The sequence below is a fragment of the Rhinoraja longicauda genome, unplaced genomic scaffold (genome assembly GCF_053455715.1).
Source record: "Rhinoraja longicauda isolate Sanriku21f unplaced genomic scaffold, sRhiLon1.1 Scf000294, whole genome shotgun sequence".
In the NCBI taxonomy this organism is placed as follows: domain Eukaryota; kingdom Metazoa; phylum Chordata; class Chondrichthyes; order Rajiformes; family Arhynchobatidae; genus Rhinoraja; species Rhinoraja longicauda.
Window position 1 is genome coordinate 86,399 of NW_027601512.1, and position 20,724 is coordinate 107,122.

Consider the following 20,724-nt stretch of genomic DNA (forward strand, 5'->3'; position numbering starts at 1 on the left):
TCTACTGCCGGACCCTGGCGTGAGAGGACGCTGGCGTTGTTTATTCGCCGCTTCTCCGTTAGGATAGTTTGTCTGTTTGTTTTTATGTTATGATTGTTCTTGTAAAGCGCTTTGAGCTCCCGATAAGGCGCTATATAAAATAAATGCTTATTATTATTATTGTTATTATTATATGATTCTTAGCAATGCATTCCATAGGCACAAATCCTAAGCGTGCCTATTTCATCTGGCTTCACCGCCAGGCTTGGCGAGGTGTTCCAGATAACTGTCACTCTCTGGGTATAGGCATGGCCACGCACATCTACTGCCCTCTGACCTCAATCCAATAGCATCTAATATTTGATTTTCAATATTGCAGAAGACGTTTCCACTATACTAACTGTATTTTCAACATTTTAGAAACATCGGTGAAGTCTCCCTCATTATCCTCCGTTCCCGAGAAAACTATCCAGGTGTGTCAAAACTCTCCACAAAACTCTCCACAAAATCAAGATGGCCGCGCCGTTGTGTTTGGCTGCCTGTCGTCGCTCACCTGGAGATCGTAGTGTTCTTCGAGCCACTTTAGTTTACGACCGCCGAACCCTCCTGTTGATCCGACCCTCCGTCGTCGACTTCTTCAGTCCAGGTCCCGGACAAAGTTTCTTCCAGCGATCGCTCCTCGATCAACTCCCGGTAGATGTGCGGGCCCAGCCTTACATCCACCGCCGCACGCACCGCGCTAGGAGGCGGGGTAAACGCGCGGGAACTTTCGAAAATTTAAAAAACCTCGCCCGCGCTCATCCAACAGCGGCCTACCGCGCCCAGCGCTGCGAAGTCGGACCTGGTCGACCTTACAGCTCCATCCACCGGCGCTCCCTTGAGCTCAGGTATGCCGCTCTTCGACCGATCATCCCGGTCCCTGGACTGCCGGCCCGTGGGCTCCCAGCAAGGCCATCTGTGAAGCGCAGCGGCGTGGTCTCCCTGAACCTCCGCCCGCTGGCGTGGGAGGCGCTACCGGACCGAAGCTCACCTGTTGTCCCTACTGTCCCTACTAAAGTGGCCCTGATCAACGTAAGATCCCTCCAAAACAAGACTTTCATCCTCAATGACTTCTTCATCACCCGTGGATTGGACTTCCTACTGCTCACAGAATCCTGGCTTAACCCTGGTGAGCTTGCTCCACTCGTGGAACTCTGTCCTGATAACTGTCACTTCTTCACCTCGCCTAGGCTCTCCGGACGCGGTGGGGGCTTAGCCACTGTGTTTAAGAAACATTTCAACTGCCGCCTCCTGAACGCTGATCATTTCTCCAGTTTCGAGGTGCAACTAATTAAAGTAGGCCTAGCCTACCCCCTCTTAATTGTTCTTGTGTATCGCCCACCAAAAATGCATAAGGACTTCATCACCCAATTTGCTGATCTGATTTCTAGCATTTTGCCCAAATTTGACCGGATCATGATTCTTGGTGACTTTAATATTCATGTTTGCTGTCCCACTAAGCCTCTTGTGAGTGAATTTATGCACCTGGTTGAGTCCTTCAATCTGACTCTTCACACCACGGGACCCACTCACAAGTTAGGCCATACTCTCGACCTAGTGTTATCGTCCGGATTCCCAATCAACAACATTGAAACTACTGAAGCCTGTCTATCGGACCACAGCGCTATCATTTTTGACGCATCTCTGCCTTTATCTCCCGCAAAATCTCATCTCCCTGTTCGCTACTCCCGCGACATAAATTCATTGACTGCCAGTAAATTCTCCGAGGCTCTCACAGCTGCCCCCAACATCTGCACCATTGAGGCCTCTCCCCCCCATCTCAGCACTGAGGATCTCGCCTCTTTATTTAATATCACTTGCTCTTCCATCCTGGATTCTATCGCTCCCCTTAAAATGAAAAAGCCTAAGCCCAAAGGTCGGCCGTGGCTCAATGACACCACCAAAGCCCTAAGAAGGGAGTGCAGAAAATCAGAAAGGAGATGGAAATGTGACAAGCTTCAAATTTCCTTCGAAATTCTGAGAAACAATCTTCTCAAATACCAGGAAGCAGTAAAGTCTGCTAGAGCACAATACTTCTCCGACCTTATTTCCAAAAACTCTCATAACTTTAGAACAATTACCTCTGTCATATGTCCCGCCCCCAGTACCAGCTTAGTTGGGTCCCCTGCTAAGTGCGAAGAATTCGCTAAATTTTTCACCAACAAAGTTGAGAATATTAGAATGAACATTTCCCCTCCCACCCGTGACCTAGCTGTCTCACTAGTCTGTTCATCTAAATTGGACTGCTTCCAACCCGTCACTCTATCCTCCCTTGCAAAGCTTGTCTCTGCTATGAAGCCTGCAACCTGCCCCCTTGATCCAGCCCCCACTGCCCTTCTGAAGGATGTCATTGCAATAGCCGGCCCAGCATCCTCTCTATTATCAACAGTTCTCTGGCCACTGGCACTGTTCCAACCAGTTTCAAGCACGCGGTGGTCCAGCCCCTACTGAAAAAACCTAACCTAGACCCCACCTTGCCTGGCAAGTACAGACCCATTTCCAAACTGCCATTCCTGTCAAAAGTCCTTGAAAAGGCAATCCTTAACCAATTAATGCCCTACCTGCACCAAAACACCATCCTGGAAAGTTTCCAGTCAGGTTTCAGAGCCCACCACAGCACAGAGTCTGCCTTGTTGAAGGTACACAACGACCTGCTTCTCGCCATCGACACCGGCGACTGTGCAATCCTGCTCCTTCTCGACCTCAGCGCAGCATTCGATACAGTGGACCACACCATCCTTATTGACCGTCTCCGGTACGCGATTGGCATTGATGGCACTGCCCTGAGCTGGTTCGCTTCGTACCTCAAAGATAGGAGTTTCGCCATCAACATAGGCAGTTATTCCTCTGCTCCAGCTAGCCTCTCCGGCGGAGTTCCACAAGGCTCCATCCTAGGCCCCATTCTCTTCTCTCTATACATGCTCCCCCTTGGCCAAATCATTCAAAGGCACGGCATTTCTTTCCACTGCTATGCCGATGACACTCAGCTTTACCTCCCCCTGAAACCCAACAACCAGTCAAATTTAGACAGCCTCTCACACTGCCTTGAGGACATAAAATGTTGGATGGCACAGAACTTCCTCCAATTAAATGAGAGCAAGTCTGAGGTCATCCTATTCGGCCCCCCCCGACTCCATCAAATTGATAACAGGCAGTCTTGGAAGCCTATCCTGCCTAGTCAAACCGCATGTCAAAAACCTCGGCATGATATTTGACTCTGCATTAAAATTTGATAAGCAAGTCAACGATGTGGTAAAAGCCAGCTTCTTCCAACTTCGAACCATAGCTAAAATCAAACCTTTCCTCAAATTCGACGACACAGAAAAAATCATTCACGCTTTCATTTCCTCCCGCCTAGACTACTGCAACTCCCTATACACTGGGATCAGCCAATCTTCCCTGTCCCGCCTGCAACTGGTCCAAAACGCCGCAGCGAGACTCCTGACGGGTACCCGTAAAAGGGACCACATCACCCCGATTCTGGCCTCTCTCCACTGGCACCCTGTACGGTACAGAATCAACTTCAAGCTCCTCCTATTCACGTATAAAGCCCTAAATTGACACTCCCCCCCCTACATCAAAAATCTTCTAACCCCCCTCTCTAACTCCAGGTCCCTCAGATCGGCCGACTTGGGGCTATTCACTATCCCGCGGTGTAGGCTTAAACTCAGGGGTGACCGCGCTTTTGCGGTTGCAGCTCCTAGACTGTGGAACAGCATCCCTCTCCCCATCAGAACTGCCCCCTCCATCGACTCCTTTAAGTCCAGGCTCAAAACATATTTCTACTCCCTAGCGTTTGAGGCTCATTGAGGAGGCGCTGTGAACTGTTTGCGTGCTACTGTATGTTTTCATTTTTTTTTCTATTGGAACCTAATCAAATGTACAGCACTTTGGTCAACGTGGGTTGTTTTTAAATGTGCTATACAAATAAAATTGACTTGACTTGACTTGACTTGACATAGTCCACATCCTCCAATAGGAAGGCACACTCATACCTGCCTTGCCATTATCATCGACAAACCAATCGCGAATCCACACGACACCACTCACATCAATATAAGCAGAACAACTCACGTTGGCTTCCACATTTTCTACCCAGATCTCTCATCCAGGAAACGTTTTACTGCAGAAGAATGGTCGTGACACTTTATTTCCTTTTCGGAATATTTCTGCTGTCTCAGACCTTTGTAAACGGTCAGTCGTATCTACCCGAAGTTGGTAAGTATATACACATGTAGTTTCACATCTCTTAGCGCGCAGTGCTCTGAGACAATAGTCAATAGACAACAGACCATAGGTGCAGGAGGAGGCCATTCGCCCCTTCGAGCCAGCACCGCCATTCAATATGATCATGGCTGATCATTCACAATCAGTACCCCATTGCTGCCTTCTCCCCATACCCCCTGACTCCGCTATCTTTAAGAGCTCTATCTGGCTCTCTCTTCAAATCGTTCAGAGAATTGCCCTCCACTGCCCTCTGACGCTGAGAATTCCACATGTTTACAACTCTCTGACTGAAAAAGTTTTTCCTCATCTCCGTTCTAAATTGCCTACCACTTATTCTGGGCCCTTGGTTCTGGATTCCCCCAATATTGGGAACATGTTTCCTGCCTCTAACGTGTTCAATCCCTTAATAATCATATATGTTTCATTAAGATCCCATCTCATCCTTCTATATTGCAGCATCTACTAGCCAAGTCGCTCTAGTCTTTCAACATACGACAGTCCCGCCATTCAGGAAATTAACCTAGTGAACCTACGCTACACGCGCTCAATAGCAAGAATATCCCTCCTCAAATTTGGGGACAAAACTGCACCCAGTACGGTGCGGTCTCACTGGGGCCCTGGACAACCGCAGAAAGGCCTCTTTGCTCCCATACCCAATTACTCTTGTCATAAAGGTCAACATGCCATTAGCTTTCTTCACTGCCTGCTGTACCTGCATGCTAACTTAACTGATGAACAACGACACCATATCTCTTTATACTTCCCATTTCCTAACTTGACACCATTCAGATAATATTTTGCCTTCCTGTCCTACCACCAAAGTGGATAACCTCACATTTAGCCACATTAAATTGCATCTGCCATGCATTTGCCCATTCACACAACCTGTCAAAGTCACCCTGAATCCTACTAGGACCCCCCTCATAGTTCAAACTGCCACCAGCTTTGTGTCATCCGCAAATTTGATAATGTTGTTTTTAATCCCTTCATCCAAGTCATTAATGTATATTGTAAATAGTTGCGGTCCCAGCACGGAGCCTTGTGGTACCCCACGAGTTATTGCCTGCCATTCTGAAAGGGACCCGTTAATCCAGACTCTGTTTCCTTTCTGCCAACCAATTTCCTATCCATGTCAGTACCGTACCCCAAATGCCACGTGCTCTAATCTTGCCTACTAATCTCCTTTGTGGGGAATCTTGCCCACTAATCTTCCAGTGTTGGAAGAGAGTTGATTTAAAACCGGTCTCTTTGCGTACCAATGTCAATTTCAAGGTATACACGAAGCTATAATGGGACTCTAAGGCAATTTATAAGCCAGCCACGAGAGCTCACATTGGAGAAGCACCTTTTTGTCCCCATCCACTCCTCCTGGAAATACCTTATGTTTTGCTCGAGGAAAATGCAATGTGTATGGATATATCCGCATTCTTCCATGGAAGGAAGCAGCGGATGACGGTGGTAGGTTGCTTCTCGGACTGGAGGTCTGTGACGAGTGGTGTGCCTCGGAGTTCGGTGCTGGGCCCGTTACTGTTTGTCATCCACATCAATGATTTCGATGAGAACATACAGGGCAAGGTTAGCAAGTTTGCTAATGAGTGAAAAAATGGGTGGTTTTGCAGATATTGAAGATGGTCGTGAAGGTTTGCGGTAGGATCTGGATTGATTGGCCAGGTGGGCTGAGGAATGGTTGATGGAATTTAATACAGAGAAGTGTGAGTTGTTGCATTTTGGGACGTCTAACAATGGCAGGATCTAAACAGTAAATGGTAGGCATCTGAGGATAGCTGTAGAGCAGAGAGCTCTGGGACTGCAGTGGCATCGTTCCTTGAAAGTCGAGTCGCAGGTAGATACGGTGGGTCAATCAGGTTTTTGGCACATTGGCCTTCGTCATTCAGAGCATTGAATATAGAAGTAGGGACGTCATGTTGCAGTTGTATAAGACGTTGATGAGACCGCATTTATAATTATTTTTTTGTTCAGGGCACAACGTTATCTGAATGGTACTGTCAAGCTACAAAGAGATCAGAGAAGATTTATGTAGATGTTGCCAGGACAAGTTGGTGTGAGCTACAGGGAAAAGTCGAGTAGACTGGGTCTCTATTCACACGAGGATGGGGGGGGTTATCTTATTGAAGTGTATAATATCACGAGATGAATAGTTCAGGTAGATTCATAGAGTCTCTTGCCCAGAGTCGGGGAATTGAGGACCAGAGGACAAAGGTTCAAGGTGAAGGGGAATAGATTTAATTGCAATCTGAGGGATAACCTTTTCACACAAAGGATGGTTGGTAAAAGGAAGAAGTCGCCAGATGAGGTAGTTGAGGCTGGGACTATCTCAACGTTTAAGAAACAGTCAGACAGGTACATGGATAAGACTTTAGAGGATATGGACTAATCGCCTGCAGGTGGGATGAGTGTGGCTGAGACATATTGGCCGATGTGAGCAAGTTCACCGAAGGGTCTGTTTCCACACTGTATCATTCTATGACGATGACTCATACCTTATCCGGGACATTCAGCAGAAGCCATGCCGCGGCAGGTCATGAAGAGCATTATAAATTTTGTCATCGTGGATGGAGGGGAGTGTGTGATTCTTGCTCCACGCTTGGGAAATAATAAACCGAAGAGATTCAATAACATTAGTGAACTGAGATGATTGTGCACAATTATTACGGCTTTGGATTTCAGAATACAGAGCGACGGGAAGGAAAAAGTGCAAAAGGTCTTGTGAAAAAATATACATACGCACATACAAACAATAAATAGGCGAAACAATAGGCTCTTTGTAATTTGTGATTAGTAATTAGTTATGTGTAATTTGTAGTTATCTCTTTGACTCTTTGTAACTGTGCCTGATATTATCTGGAGTTCATTACCAAAATGTATTTTCTTTGTAACCAGATGACCACTGCTTTGAGACGTCAAACGCAAATTGTCGGGATGCGTGCCTTGCCAGAGAAAGGCAGATCGATGTTTGCGCCGAGAAGAGAGTATGTTGCGCACCACCTGAATCTATCAGGCATGACACATAACTGAAGCTATTTTCCCCCAAGATCCTCCTTTCACTCGCATTGATCCGTTAACACGCGATATTCCACCCAGAATGTTTTGCACGGCGGTGCCAATAAATAAAGGAGATTATTGATCAAGCTTCTGCTTCAATGTTTTGCTCTTTATTATGAGGCAGCTTACAGAACATTTCTTCGGAGTTACACCTATCTGTTCGGGTTAATACGGCAGTCGAAGCAATTTAAAAAAAAAATAGTGAACCTTGGGCTGAGAAATACAAGAACTAAAGTTTTTACATATAGGAATTAAATTAAGGTGTGAGGATAAAAGGTACCTCGACAACAAGCATCGTCTGAAGAGGGGCTTTCCACCTGAAAGATTATCTATGTTATTGGTTCTCAGTTAGGGACTACTGAAATATGGAACATTTTGTGTTTTTAATTTTGCACAAGTAGATCAACCCTAGAAAGCACGAACACGGGGAAAGGGAAAGGGGATTAAACGAGGGCAGGAGACCTCGGTGGAAGTACCTCTTGCAAACAGGTATTCGTTTTTGGGAGCTGTCGGGACCGACGACGCTTCCAGTCCCAGTAGCATACAGGTCTCTGATTCGAATACTGCGTTGAGGCTCGACTGGTGAGACCGAAGTCAGGCAGAGTCATAGAGGTGGGTGACTCCAATGTCAGAGGTGCGGACAGGAGATTCTGTGGCGAGACTCGAGGAAGGTGTGTTGCCTCCCTGGTGCCACAGTCCTGGTCGTCTTGGACCAGTGTGAGAACATCCTCGTGAAGGAAAGCGAGCAGCCGGAAGTAGTTGTGCAACTTGGCAAAAATTACGTGGGTAAGAAGAGGAAGATGGTTCTCTAACGTAAGGGTAGGGATCTATGTAGGAACCTGGAAAACAGGAATTCTAGGGTGGTTATCTCTGTGTTGCCTCCAGTACCTCGTGCTAATGAGGGTGGGAACAGGAAGATAGGGGATCTGAATGTGTGGCTGAGGATTTGGTGCAGGGGACAGGAATTTAGATTTCTAGATCACTGTGATCTCTTCTAGGGTAGGGGTGACCTGTACATAAGGATCGTTTTGCACCTTAATTGGAGGGTGGACCGACATCAGAAACATAGAAAAAGGTTGCAGTAGTAGGCCATTCGGCCCTTCGAGCCAGCACAACCATCCAAAGTGATCATGGCCTTCTCCTCATATTCTTTGATTCTGCTCGCCCGAAAAGCTTTGTCGAACTCTCTTTTGAATGCATCCGGTGAAACGGCCTCCAATGCCTTCGGAGGCAGGGAATTCTACAAATTCCTCATCACAGTTGTAAATGACCTACCCCTTATTCTTAAACTGTGTCCCCCTAGTTCTGCCTTTTCTCCCCAGTCTCTCCCTCTTTCCCAGTCTCTCCACCTCTCTCACCCCCCTCCCTCTCTACCCATCACCCCATTTCTCTCTCTCCTCTCTTTTGACTAAACAAAATAAACAAAGTTAAAATAAAAACTAAACTCTCCCCTCTCTTCCTGCTCTTTCTCCCCATGTCTCTCTCTCTCTCTCTCCCTTTCTCCCCCTCTCTCTCTCTTCCCCCTTTATCTCACTCTCTCTCACTTTCCCCCTCTCTCTCCTCCCTCTCTCTCTTCCCCCTCTCTCTCTCACCCCACGCTCTCCCTTCATTCAGTCTCTCCCCGCTCTCTCTCTCTCCCCTCTCCCCCCCTTTTATCTCCCCCGTGCACTATATAAGAATACATTTAAAAGTCACAGCGTCATGGAGTCATGCAGCACGGAAATATCCGGCCCAACTCTCCCACTCCAATGCAACTTGCCCCTTCTATTCCAGTCCCACCTTCCGCGTTTGCCCCATATCCCTCTCAACCCGTCCCATCCACGTACACGTCTAAATGTTTCTTAAACGTTGCACTAGTAAATGCCTCTGGCAGCCCGTTCTATACACCCACGACTGTGTGTACGAGGACATTCTGGGGTTTTTTTGTGCGAGATTGTAGCCTATGTCTGACTTTCCTCAGATAGGCACAGACACAAAGTAAACCAGCTCGGAGTTCAGAGGCGGTTCCATCTAACAAGTCGGTTCATTAAAGGCCTTATCGACGCACAAAGGGAAACACACTGAGGAGACCCACCTCTCTCTCTCCTCTCCTGTCCTCTCTCCCCCTCTCCTCCCTCTCCTCCTCCCCCCTCTCCCCCATACCCCTCTCTCCCACACAAAGCTCCCTCTCTCTCCCCTCTCTAATTCTACTATCAGTTAAGACCTTATGACAAACGGGGAGGATTGGGGAGTGGAGGAGGTGTGTGGGAGAGAGAGGGGTAGTGTGGGAATGAGAGGAGTGGGGAGAGAGTGTGCGGTGGAGCATGGGGAGAGATAGGGGGAGTGTGGGGAATGTGAGGGGTAGGGGTGTGGGCAGAGAGGGGATGTGCGTGGGGAGAGAGATGGCGAGGCGCGTGGGGGAGAGAGGGGGAGGAGTGTGGGGGAAAGAAAGGGAGGAGTGGTGAGTGTATGGGGAGAAAGCAGGAGTGTGGGGTTGGAGAGTGGGAGGAGTGTGGAGAGAGGGGAGGAGGTGGGAAAGCAGAATCGGAAAAGTGGGGAGAGAGAGAGAGGACAGAGAATTGGAGGAAGGAGAGAGAGAGAGAGAGTGAGGTGTGTTGGGAGAGACGCATAATGTGTTATTCTTTCAATCGTATCCCGCAGAAAGTTATCGACTAATTATCACCGCTGCCTATTAAATTGAAAATAACAAATAAATACGTCTGCACCCGCCAACGTAGATAGAACAACAAGATGCCGTGAGAGCTCATTACAGATGAGATTAATTACTGATAATGTCACTGCTTATCCAGACCTACCTCTGACAACACTGATAAAGTCACTGCTTATCCAGACCCATCACTGACCACACTGATAATGTCACTGCTTATCCAGACCCATCACTGACCACACTGATAATATCACTGCTTATCCAGACCCATCACTGACCACACTGATAATGTCACTGCTTATCCAGACCCATCACTGACCACACTGATAATGTCACTGCTTATCCAGACCCATCACTGACCACACTGATAACATCACTGCTTATCCGGACCCATCACTAACCACACTGATAATGTCACTGCTTATCCAGACCCTTCACTGACCACAATGATAATATCACTGCTGATCCGGACCTTTGACAAAGTCTCTCATGGTAGACCGATCCAAGAGGTGAAGGCACACGGGGTTAACGGTGACTTGGTCGCATGAATTCAGAACTGTCTGAATGATAGAAGACAGAGTGTTGTGGTGGAAGGGCAATATTCAGGCTGGATGTCTGTGACCTGTAGTAATACACAGGGATCTGTGCTGGGACCTCTACTGTTTATGATACACATAAATGACTTGGGCGTGAATATACACGGGTTGTTTTGTAAGTTTGCGGATGACACCAAGATTTCTGGAGTTGTGGAATGTGAGGGAGGCTGTCTCAGTATTTAGTGGCGTATAGATCAAATAGAGAGATGGGAGGGATGGGGGAAATCACAGATGCAAATTATTCTGAGAAAATGAGAGATGTTGCAATTTGGGAAGTCAAATGTGAGTTCAAACTATATAATTAATGGCATGACCCTTAACATCAGTGATGTATAAAAGCATCTTGCAATACAGGTAAACAGCTCCCTGAATGTGATAACGGCAGTGGACAGTTGTAAAGAGGCATATGGTACAGTTTCGTTCATTGGTCAAGGAGTGGTGGTCTATCTCAGGGATTGGTGCTGCGCTCATTGTTGTTTGTCATCTGTGTCAATGAGTTGCCTGAGAATGTAACGGACTAATGTATAAGTTTGCAGTTGACACTGAATTAGGTGGTATCACAGGCATTGAAAAATGATTGGCAAGGTTTAGAGCAGGAACTTTTTCAAATTGGAAAGTGGGCTGAGAAATGGCAAATGGTGCTTCTTGCAGATGTGTGAGATTTTAAATTAGGGAAGACCAGCCAGGGCATGATCTTCACCGCGAATGGTAGTTAGCTGGGTAGTGTTGTAGAGCAGAGGGAACTCAGAATAAAAGTACATAGTTGCAAGATAAGGGACGTAACAGGGGGATAGGGCGGTGGGGAAGGTTTTTTTCCCACTGTCTTCATCAGCCAGTGAATAAAATTTAAAAGTTGGAAAGTTATGTTCAGTTGGGCAAGACTTTGTTGAAGACGCACTTGGATACGTCACCATGTTTAGGAAATATGCCACTAATTTGTAAAGAGTGCTGAAAATAATTTCAACACGTTGCCAGAAAACAAGGGTCGGAGCTACAGGGAAATGTTGGGCTCGCCAGGACTTTATTCCATGGAGCGCAGCAGGCAGTGCAGTGACCTCATAGAGGTGGACAGTGTCATAGGTAACGTCATAATGGGAACACTAAGACATTTGGACAGGTACATGAGGGGAATGGTTTAGAGGGAGATGATCCATATGCCGGGAAATGGGAATAGTTCAGATGAACTAAAATGCATCACCCCTCCCCATGAAACATGGCAACCTTTGTCTGAAATTTGCGTCAGGGACAGCACTAACATACAAACTGCTTTTAAATAGCCCTTGGATATTTTATTACCACAGAACTCGAGCTTTGAAATCAGAGGAATTTAACATCAATAAATGTCCACTCTTCTCAAAGGTGCAGATTAAGCAGAAAACATTATAATTGCCTGTCACGTACATTGGTCATTTTTAATAACAGTCCCTGATCATTGAAGTGTTTATTTCAGTTTCTACGAGTGCCTGGTTTGCACTGCATGATGGGAGATATGCTCTCTTGAATGACTTGATAAATAAGCACATAAATGAAGTCTGCGTGTGTGGCAGCTTTCTCTGTGCCGCTGTGTGGACAGCCCAGACGGATGAGTTGGTCATTTACTCTCAGACCGACCTTACTGTCTGGTCTGTGTGTTTGAATTCACATCTACCTGTCACCTGGTCTGAAGTGGTTCACCACAATATAAACTGCAGATTGAACAGAGCCACAGCTAATGTTCACCGGCTGGAACTAATATTCCCCACTGGGCGAAGTACACAGAACATTTAGCCATCTCCCCCTTTCTCAGATCTGAAGCTGCATTTTAATTTTCAGCATTATGTGTTATTCTTTCAAATGTATGCCGGAGAGAGTTAATTAGCATTTCTAACCTGTTAATTAAGAAGAAAATAATAAGTTAACGCATCTTCAGCTGCCGTGTTTACCAGCGTGGATAGAGCAGCAAGATGGAATTAGTGCTCATTAAAGTTTAGATTAATTATGGATACTGAACGAGTTAACAATAGACAATAGGTGCAGGAGTAGGCCATTCGGCCGTTCGAGCCAGTACCACCATTCAATGTGATCATGGCTGATCATTCTCAATCAGTACCCCGTTCCTGCCTTCTCCCCATACCCCCTGACTCCGCTATCCTTAAGAGCTCTATCTCGCTCTCTCTTGAATGCATTGAGAGAATTGACCTCCACTGCCATCTGAGGCAGAGAATTCCACAGATTTACAACTCTCTGAAAATGTTTTTAATCATCTCCGCTCTAAATGGCCTACCCTTTATTCTTAAACTGTGACCCCTTAATAATCTTATATGTTTCGATAATATCCCCTCTCATCCTTCTAAATTCCAGTGTATACAAGCCTCGTCGCTCCAGTCTTTCAACATATGACAGTCCCGCCATTCCGGGAATTAACCTAGTAAATCTACGCTGCACGCCCTCAATAGCAAGAATATCCTTCCTCAACCCCTGTAGAATCGAACATTTGAATTAAAAGGAAGGGATTCTTTGAGAAGATGTCGGAAAAATGGATCGTTTATTTCAATCATGACACCAACTTGATAAATGCCGAGCTAGATATTGGAAGACTGTGTTGTATAGAACTAGATGATATGTTTGTGCGAATATTGAAATATCTCCAGATAACCAATCATTCTTACTTTATTATATTTTATTTGGTAAGTGTACCACACTGTCTTGTTCAAATGTATTTATTTATCTATTTATCTCCTTTATTTATTTAGTTATCAATTCATTTATTTATTTATTTTTGTTGTTTTTCTTATTTTATTTTATTCATGTTGATGGTGTTGTACTGGTTTGTATATTTCTCAGTGAAAAAAACAATAAAAACAGAAGAGACAAAAAAGAAAGAATTCTTTATTTCACATCATATCAAATGTAAAACATCGGGTCAGATTTAATGAGATCATGGCACTGCTTATCCAGACCCATCACTGACCACACTGATAATGTCACTGCTTATCCAGACCCATCACTGACCACACTGATAATGTCACTGCTTATCCAGAGAGAAAGAGAGTGAAGAGTGTGGGGAGGAAGAGGGGAGGAACGTGGAGAGAGAGGGAGGTGTGTGGGGAGAGAAATGGGAGGAGTGGAGGGAGGGGATGGAGGGTGGGAAGGGAGGGGGTTTGGGGAGAGGAATTGAATAGTGTGGGGAGAGAGAGGGAGTGGGGAGATAGAGTAGGCAGGATGAATGTGGGGAGCGAGAGAGGAGTGTGAGGAGAGAGAGGGGGATTGTGGGGAGAATGACGGGGAGGACTGTGGGGAGAGAGGGGGTTTTAGGGGATGGGGAGGGAGGAATGTGAGAGAGAGGTTGGAAGGATTGTGTGGGGAGTGGGATGAATGTGGGGATGGAGGGGGGAGTGGGGGAGAGTGGGGGAGAGGGAGAGGAGATGGGTGTGAGAGAGAGGAAGGTGTGTGGTGAGAGAGAGAGGGAGGAGTGTTGAGGGAGGATGGGGATTGTGGAGAGAAATGAGGAATGTGGGAATTGAGAGGGGAGGACTGTGGGGAGAGGGGGGAGTGGGTAATAGACAATAGACAATAGACAATAGGTGCAGGAGTAGGCCATTCAGCCCTTCGAGCCAGCACCGCCATTCAATGCGATCATGGCTGATCACTCTCAATCAGTACCCCGTTCCTGCTTTCTCCCCATACCCCCTCACTCCGCCATCCTTAAGAGCTCTATCCAGCTCTCTCTTGAAAGCATCCAACGAACTGGCCCCCACTGCCTTCTGAGGCAGAGAATTCCACACCTTCACCACTCTCTGACTGAAAAAGTTCTTCCTCATCTCCGTTCTAAATGGCCTACCCCTTATTCTTAAACTGTGGCCCCTTGTTCTGGACTCCCCCAACATTGGGAACATGTTTCCTGCCTCTAATGTGTCCAATCCCCTAATTATCTTATATGTTTCAATAAGATCCCCCCTCATCCTTCTAAATTCCAGTGCATATAAGCCTAATTGCTCCAGCCTTTCAATATACGACAATCCCGCCATTCCGGGAATTAACCTACGGAGAGAGAGGAGTGTGAAAGAGAGGGAGTGTTGCCAGAGACAGTGCGGAACAGATTCACCAGGATGTTATCTGGAATGGACAGCATTAGTTTGTAGACAGAATCAATTGTGTGCGATTGGTCTCCATGGAACGCAGGAGGATGAGGGGTGATCTCAGAGACGTGTTTTAGATCATGAAAGGAATAGATCGGGCGATGCTCAGGTTCTCCTGCCCTTAGTAGGAGAATCGAGGTCCAGAGGACATACGTTTAAGGTGAAGGGGAAATGATTGAATAGGAATCTGAGGGGTAACGTTTTCACACAATGGGTGGTGGATGTATGGAACAAACTGCCAGATGAGGAATTTGAGGCGGGGACTATCCCAACGTTTATGAAATAGTTAGACAGGTTGGGTACATGAATAGGACAGATTTGGTGGGATATGGACCAATGCAGACAGGTGGAACTAGCGTAGATGGGGCCTGTTGGCTGACGTGGGCAAGTTGGGCCGAAGGGCCTGATTCCACACCATATCTATCTATGACTATATGAGTACAGGGCTGAACTACCTCCTCTGAAAGTTCGTTCCACACACCCACCACGGGTTTTGGCAACATCCTCGTAAATCTCCTCCATCACCTTTCCAGATTGACACCATCTTTCCTGTATCATGGTGCCCAGAACTGAACACAATACTCCAAATGCAGCCTCACCAACGTCTTACACAACCGCAACATAACCTCTATACACAATGCTCTGACAAAAGACGGCCAATGTAACAAAATACTTTTTGACCACACTATCAACCTGTGACGCTATGTACCTATTTCAACACACTATGTACCTGTCGTCCTAGATCCATTTGTTCTACAGTTAATTCACCTTCCTGCCTCGTATGCAGGTCAACGGTACTGACACATCTGAACTCACTGATGGTTTCAGTTCCCATGTGCGTCTGATTGTGAATACACTTGCACTACAGCTGAACATCCAAATAAAGAATAATCAAGACTTAACTGCTCCTCCAAGTGCAGCGCTCTCCTCAGTCATACTTCAAATATCTGCGAAGCCCTTTTGTGTAGTTCTGGTCACCATATTATATAAATGATGTCCTCTTGCCAGAGGCGGTGGTGAACAGATTCACCAGGATGTTATCTGGAATGGACAGCGTTAGTTTGAGGACAGATTTGATCAGGTGGGATTGATCTTATTGGAGCAAGAATGTACATGGACGACCTTACTGAGGCTTGTAAAATTATGTCAACTACAGCAGGGTTGAGTAGATGGTCACAGTTATTTCCCAGGCTGGGAGAATCTGAACCCAGAGAAGTTACGTTTAATCGAAAGGGGAGAGATTTAAGGGAATTCTGACTTCAAAGATGGAGCAATCTTTTCATTTGAGGCGGTGGGGACAGATACCATCTCAGCAAATAAACAGCATTTGGACAGGCGTTTGTTTCGGATAGGAATGGAGGGATATGGGACAAATACAGGTGAATGAGATTACCGTGGATAGGTATCTCGGTCCGCATGGACGAGTCGGGGCGAAGGGCCTGTTTCCCTGTTGTTCACATGACTGGAATCAGCAGTTCTGTTATCTCTCATGTGCTCTTTCATCGGCCTCCCCAGTTGTAGCCACATTGCAGACACATCACTGACTGCACAACAGTGGCGATACTGTATTGGGTGGTGGTGTCACCAACAACGGAGGCACATTGTTCATTTCCCTCGCAAGTGTCCAACAGGTGCTTCACTCTCCTTAAACTAAACTCTAGCCTAGAAATCCGAGGAATTAAACGCCAATAGGTGTCGAATGTTCTCACACCTGCAGTTTAAACAACAAAATGATATAACTGCCTATCATATACGTTGGTCGTTTTAATATGTCTCGGATCATTGAAGTGTTTCTTTCAGTTTCTATGTGTACCAGATATACACAACAGGAAGGGAGAAATGTGCTCTTGAATTAATTAATAAATAGGCACAGAAATACAGACTGAGTGTGCGTGAGAGCTCTCTTAACTTCACTGGAATTTAGGATGAGAGAGGATCTTGTCGAAACATACAGAATTCTGAAGAAGGGTCTCCACCTATTCCTTCTCCCAAGAGATGCTGCCTGTCCCGCTGAGTTACTCCAGCTTTTTGTGTCTATCTGTTGAAACCAGCATCTACAGTTCCTTCTTACACATATACATATCTTAAGGGATTGGACAGGCTAGATACAGGAAAAATGTTCCCGATGTTGTGGGAGTCCAGAAAAGGGACCACAGTTTACGAATAAGGGGTAGCTCAATTATTACTGAGATGAGGAAAAACTAATCTGTCGTCGACCTCCCCAGTTGAGATGAATTGTGAATCTGTGGAATTCTCTGCCACAGAAGTCAGTGGAGGCCAATTCACAGGAGGTTTTCAAGAGAGAGTCAGATATGGCTCTTACTGCTAACGGAATAAAGCTGCATGGGGAGAAAGCAGGAACGGGGTACTGATTTAGGATGGTCGGCCTTGATCATATTGAATGGCGGTCCTGGCTCAAAAGGCCAAATGGCAAATTCCTGCAACTATTTTCTATGTTTCTATGTTTCTGAACCATTGTGGACAGCCCAGACGGGTGAGTTGGTCATTAACTTTCAGACCGTCTTTGTTGTCAGGTCTGTAGGTTTGAATTAGCATCAACCTGTCAACTGGTCTGAAGTAGTTCAATAAAAAATAAACTGCAGATTGAACAGAACCTTGCCTTGTGTTCACCGGCTGGAACTAATATTCCCCACTGGGTGAATGGCACAGCACAATTCCTCAACTCTCCCTATCTCAGATCTGAAGCTGCATTTTAATTTTCAGCATTATGTGTTATTCTTTAAATTGTGTGCCGGAGAGAGGCAATTAGTATTTATAACGATTGTTAATTAAGATGAAAATCGCAAATGAATGCATCTTCACCTGCCGTGTTTACCAGCGTGGATAGAGCAGCAAGATGGAGTTAGTGCTCATTGCAGATGAGATTAATTACAGATACTGAACGTACGTTAACCCTTTACAGTCAAACATCTGCAATAATGCAAATCATATGTTTGTTATCCACTTTGGTATAAAATATAAAACACAGGAGTTAAGATGAAATGGAAGTATCACAACCTGATGCTTAGACAGAGAAACATAGAAAAATAGAAAACAATTGCAGGAGTGGGACATTCGGCCCTCGAGCCTGCACCACCATTCAACATGATCATGGCTGATCATCCTAAATCAGTAACCCGTTCCTGCTTTCTCCCCATATCCTTTGTTTCCGTGACCCGAAGTGCTATATCTAACTTTTGCTTGAAAGCATCCAGTAAATTGGCCTCCACTGCCTTCTGTGGCAGAGAATTCCACAGATTCACAACTCCCTGGGTGAAAAGTTTATCCTCACATCAGTCCTAAATAGTAAACCTCTTATTCTAAAACTGTGACCCCCGGACTCCCCCAACATCGGGAACATATTTTCTCATACAGCCTGTCCAATCCCTTAAGAATTTTATGTTTCTATAAGATTATAAGATCAGTGATAATGTCACTGCTTATCCCGACCCACCACTGACCACACTGATAATGTCACTGCTTATTCAGACCCATCACTGACCACACTGATAATGTCACTGCTTATCCAGACCCATCACTGACCACACTGATAATGACACTGCTTATCCAGACCCATCACTGACCACACTGATAATGTCACTGCTTATCCAGACCCATCACTGACCACACTGATAATGTCACTGCTTATCCATAGCCATCACTGACCACACTGATAATGTCACTGTTTATCCAGACCCATCACTGACCCCCCTGATAATGTCACTGTTTATCCAGACCCATCACTGACCACACTGATAATGTCACTGTTTATCCAGACCCATCACTGACCACACTGATAATGTCACTGTTTATCCATAGCCATCACTGACCACATTGATAATGTCACTGCTTATCCAGACCCATCACTGACTGCACTGACGTCACACACAGGTAATTTCTTTGAATCATCCATTCCAAGGACATCTCACATAACAACCAGTTCCCAGTTCCGTCGCACAATGCTCAGATATATTTTCACCAGTGAAATCATTGGCAACATTGGCCTCGTGCTGAGCCACGGTAGATGATTGAACAAATATGCAGGTTACTGACCCACAGCTAACCATTGAACAGAAACTCTGACTGTTAATGTTAAAAAACAAGTGTGATTAACATGATTTGGCTTGAAGTGGATGATCAGCCATGGTAACAAAGAATGGCGGTGCTGGCTCGAAGGGCCTAATGGCCTCCTCCTGCACCTATTTTCTATGTTTCTATGTTTCGAAGTGAATCTGTTCTCCGATCCCAGGACAGAGATCTATGGACAAGTGAGGAATGTCTTACTGCCCTATTTGTGCACACACCCTCCAGTTATAGAGACATGGAGTCAGAGAATCTTAGAGGCTTCGGCCCAGACTGCCCACACTGGCCAACATGTCTCATCCACACTAGTCCCACCTGCCTTCGATCGGCACATATTCCTATCAATGGCTAATCGATGCCTGTCTAAATGGTCCTTCAAGTTTGAGAGAGTATTTTTGTGTTAGCACCTTAATATAATACATTTTATAATGAGTAGCTTTAGTATCTCTGTACCTGATAGTACCTTTTATAGTCAGCTTTTCTAAGAAGTGAGCAAAAACGGTCGATCAGGGCAGATCTGTAGATATTGAATACATGGACTTCAGCATTGTATTCGAGAAGGTTCCTCGTGGTAGCTTGCTCTTGAAGGTTAGATCGCATGAGACGCAAGGAGAGATAGCTGAATGGATAGCAAATTGGCTTCATGGAAGGAAGCAGAGGGTGATAGTGGAAGGTTGCTTCTCAGACTGGACGCCAGTGACTAGTGGCATGCGTCAGGGTTCGCTGCTGGGCCCGTTACTGTTTGTCATCTATATCAAAGATTTGGATGAGATCACGCAGCGGCAAGATTAGCAAGTTTGTAGTTGAAACAAAAGTGGGTTGTTTTGCAGTCAGTAAAGATGTTTGTTATGAAGTGCAATATGATCTTTATCGATTAGTCACGTGTACTGAGGAATGGTTGATGGAATTAATGCAGATAAATATGAGAAGCATAGAAACATAGAAAATAGGTGCAGGAGGAAGCCATTTGGCCCTTCTAGCCAGCACCGCCGTGCATTGTGATCATGGCAAAGCATCCACAATCAGTAACCTGTGCCTGCCTTCTCCCCATATCCATTGATTCCGCTTGGCCCTAGAACTCCAGCTAACTCTCTTGTAAATTCATCCAGTGTGTTGGCCTCCACTGCCTTCGTAGGCAGAGAATTCCACAAATTCACAACTCTCTGGGTGAAAAAGTTTTTTTTCACCTCAGTTTGAAATGGCCTCCCCTTTAATCTTAGACTGTGCCCCCCTTGTTCTGGACTCCCCCAACATCGGGAATTTTTTTCCTGCATCTAGCTTCTCCAGTCCTTTTATAATTTTATCCATTTCTATAAGATTCCATCTCATACATCTGAATTCCAGTGAATACAAGCCCAGTCTTTCCAATCTTTCCTCATTTGACAGTCCCGCCATCCCGGGGATTAACCTCGTGATTCAACGATGCACTGCCTCAATCGCAAGGATGTCCTTCCTCAAATTAGGAGACCAAAACTGCACACAATATTCCAGATGTAGTCGCACCATTGCCCTATACAAATGCAGAAGGACCTCTTTACTCCTATAGTCAAATCAAAGTATGGTATTGCAAAGTGAGGTATTGCATTTTGAGAAATCTAACCTGGGCAGGACCGACACAGTGAATGGTAGGGTTCTGGGTAGTGTTGTAGGGCAGAGGGATCTAGGAGTGCAGGTGCACAGTTCCTTGAAGGCGGAAGCACAGGTCGATCTGGTGTTGACAAAAAGGCTTTTGGCACATTGGCCTTTATCAGCCAGAGTATGGAGTATGGATGTTGGGAGGTCATGTTGCAGTAATATAAGACCTTCGTGAGGCTGCATTTGGAGTATTATGTTCTGTTCTGGGTACCGTGTTATAGGAAAGACGTTGCCAAACTGGAAACGTTCCAGGTACATTTTACGAGGATAGTGCCAGTGTCTGACCTGTAGGAAGAGGTTGAGTAGGCTCGGACTATCCATTGGAGCACAAGAGGAA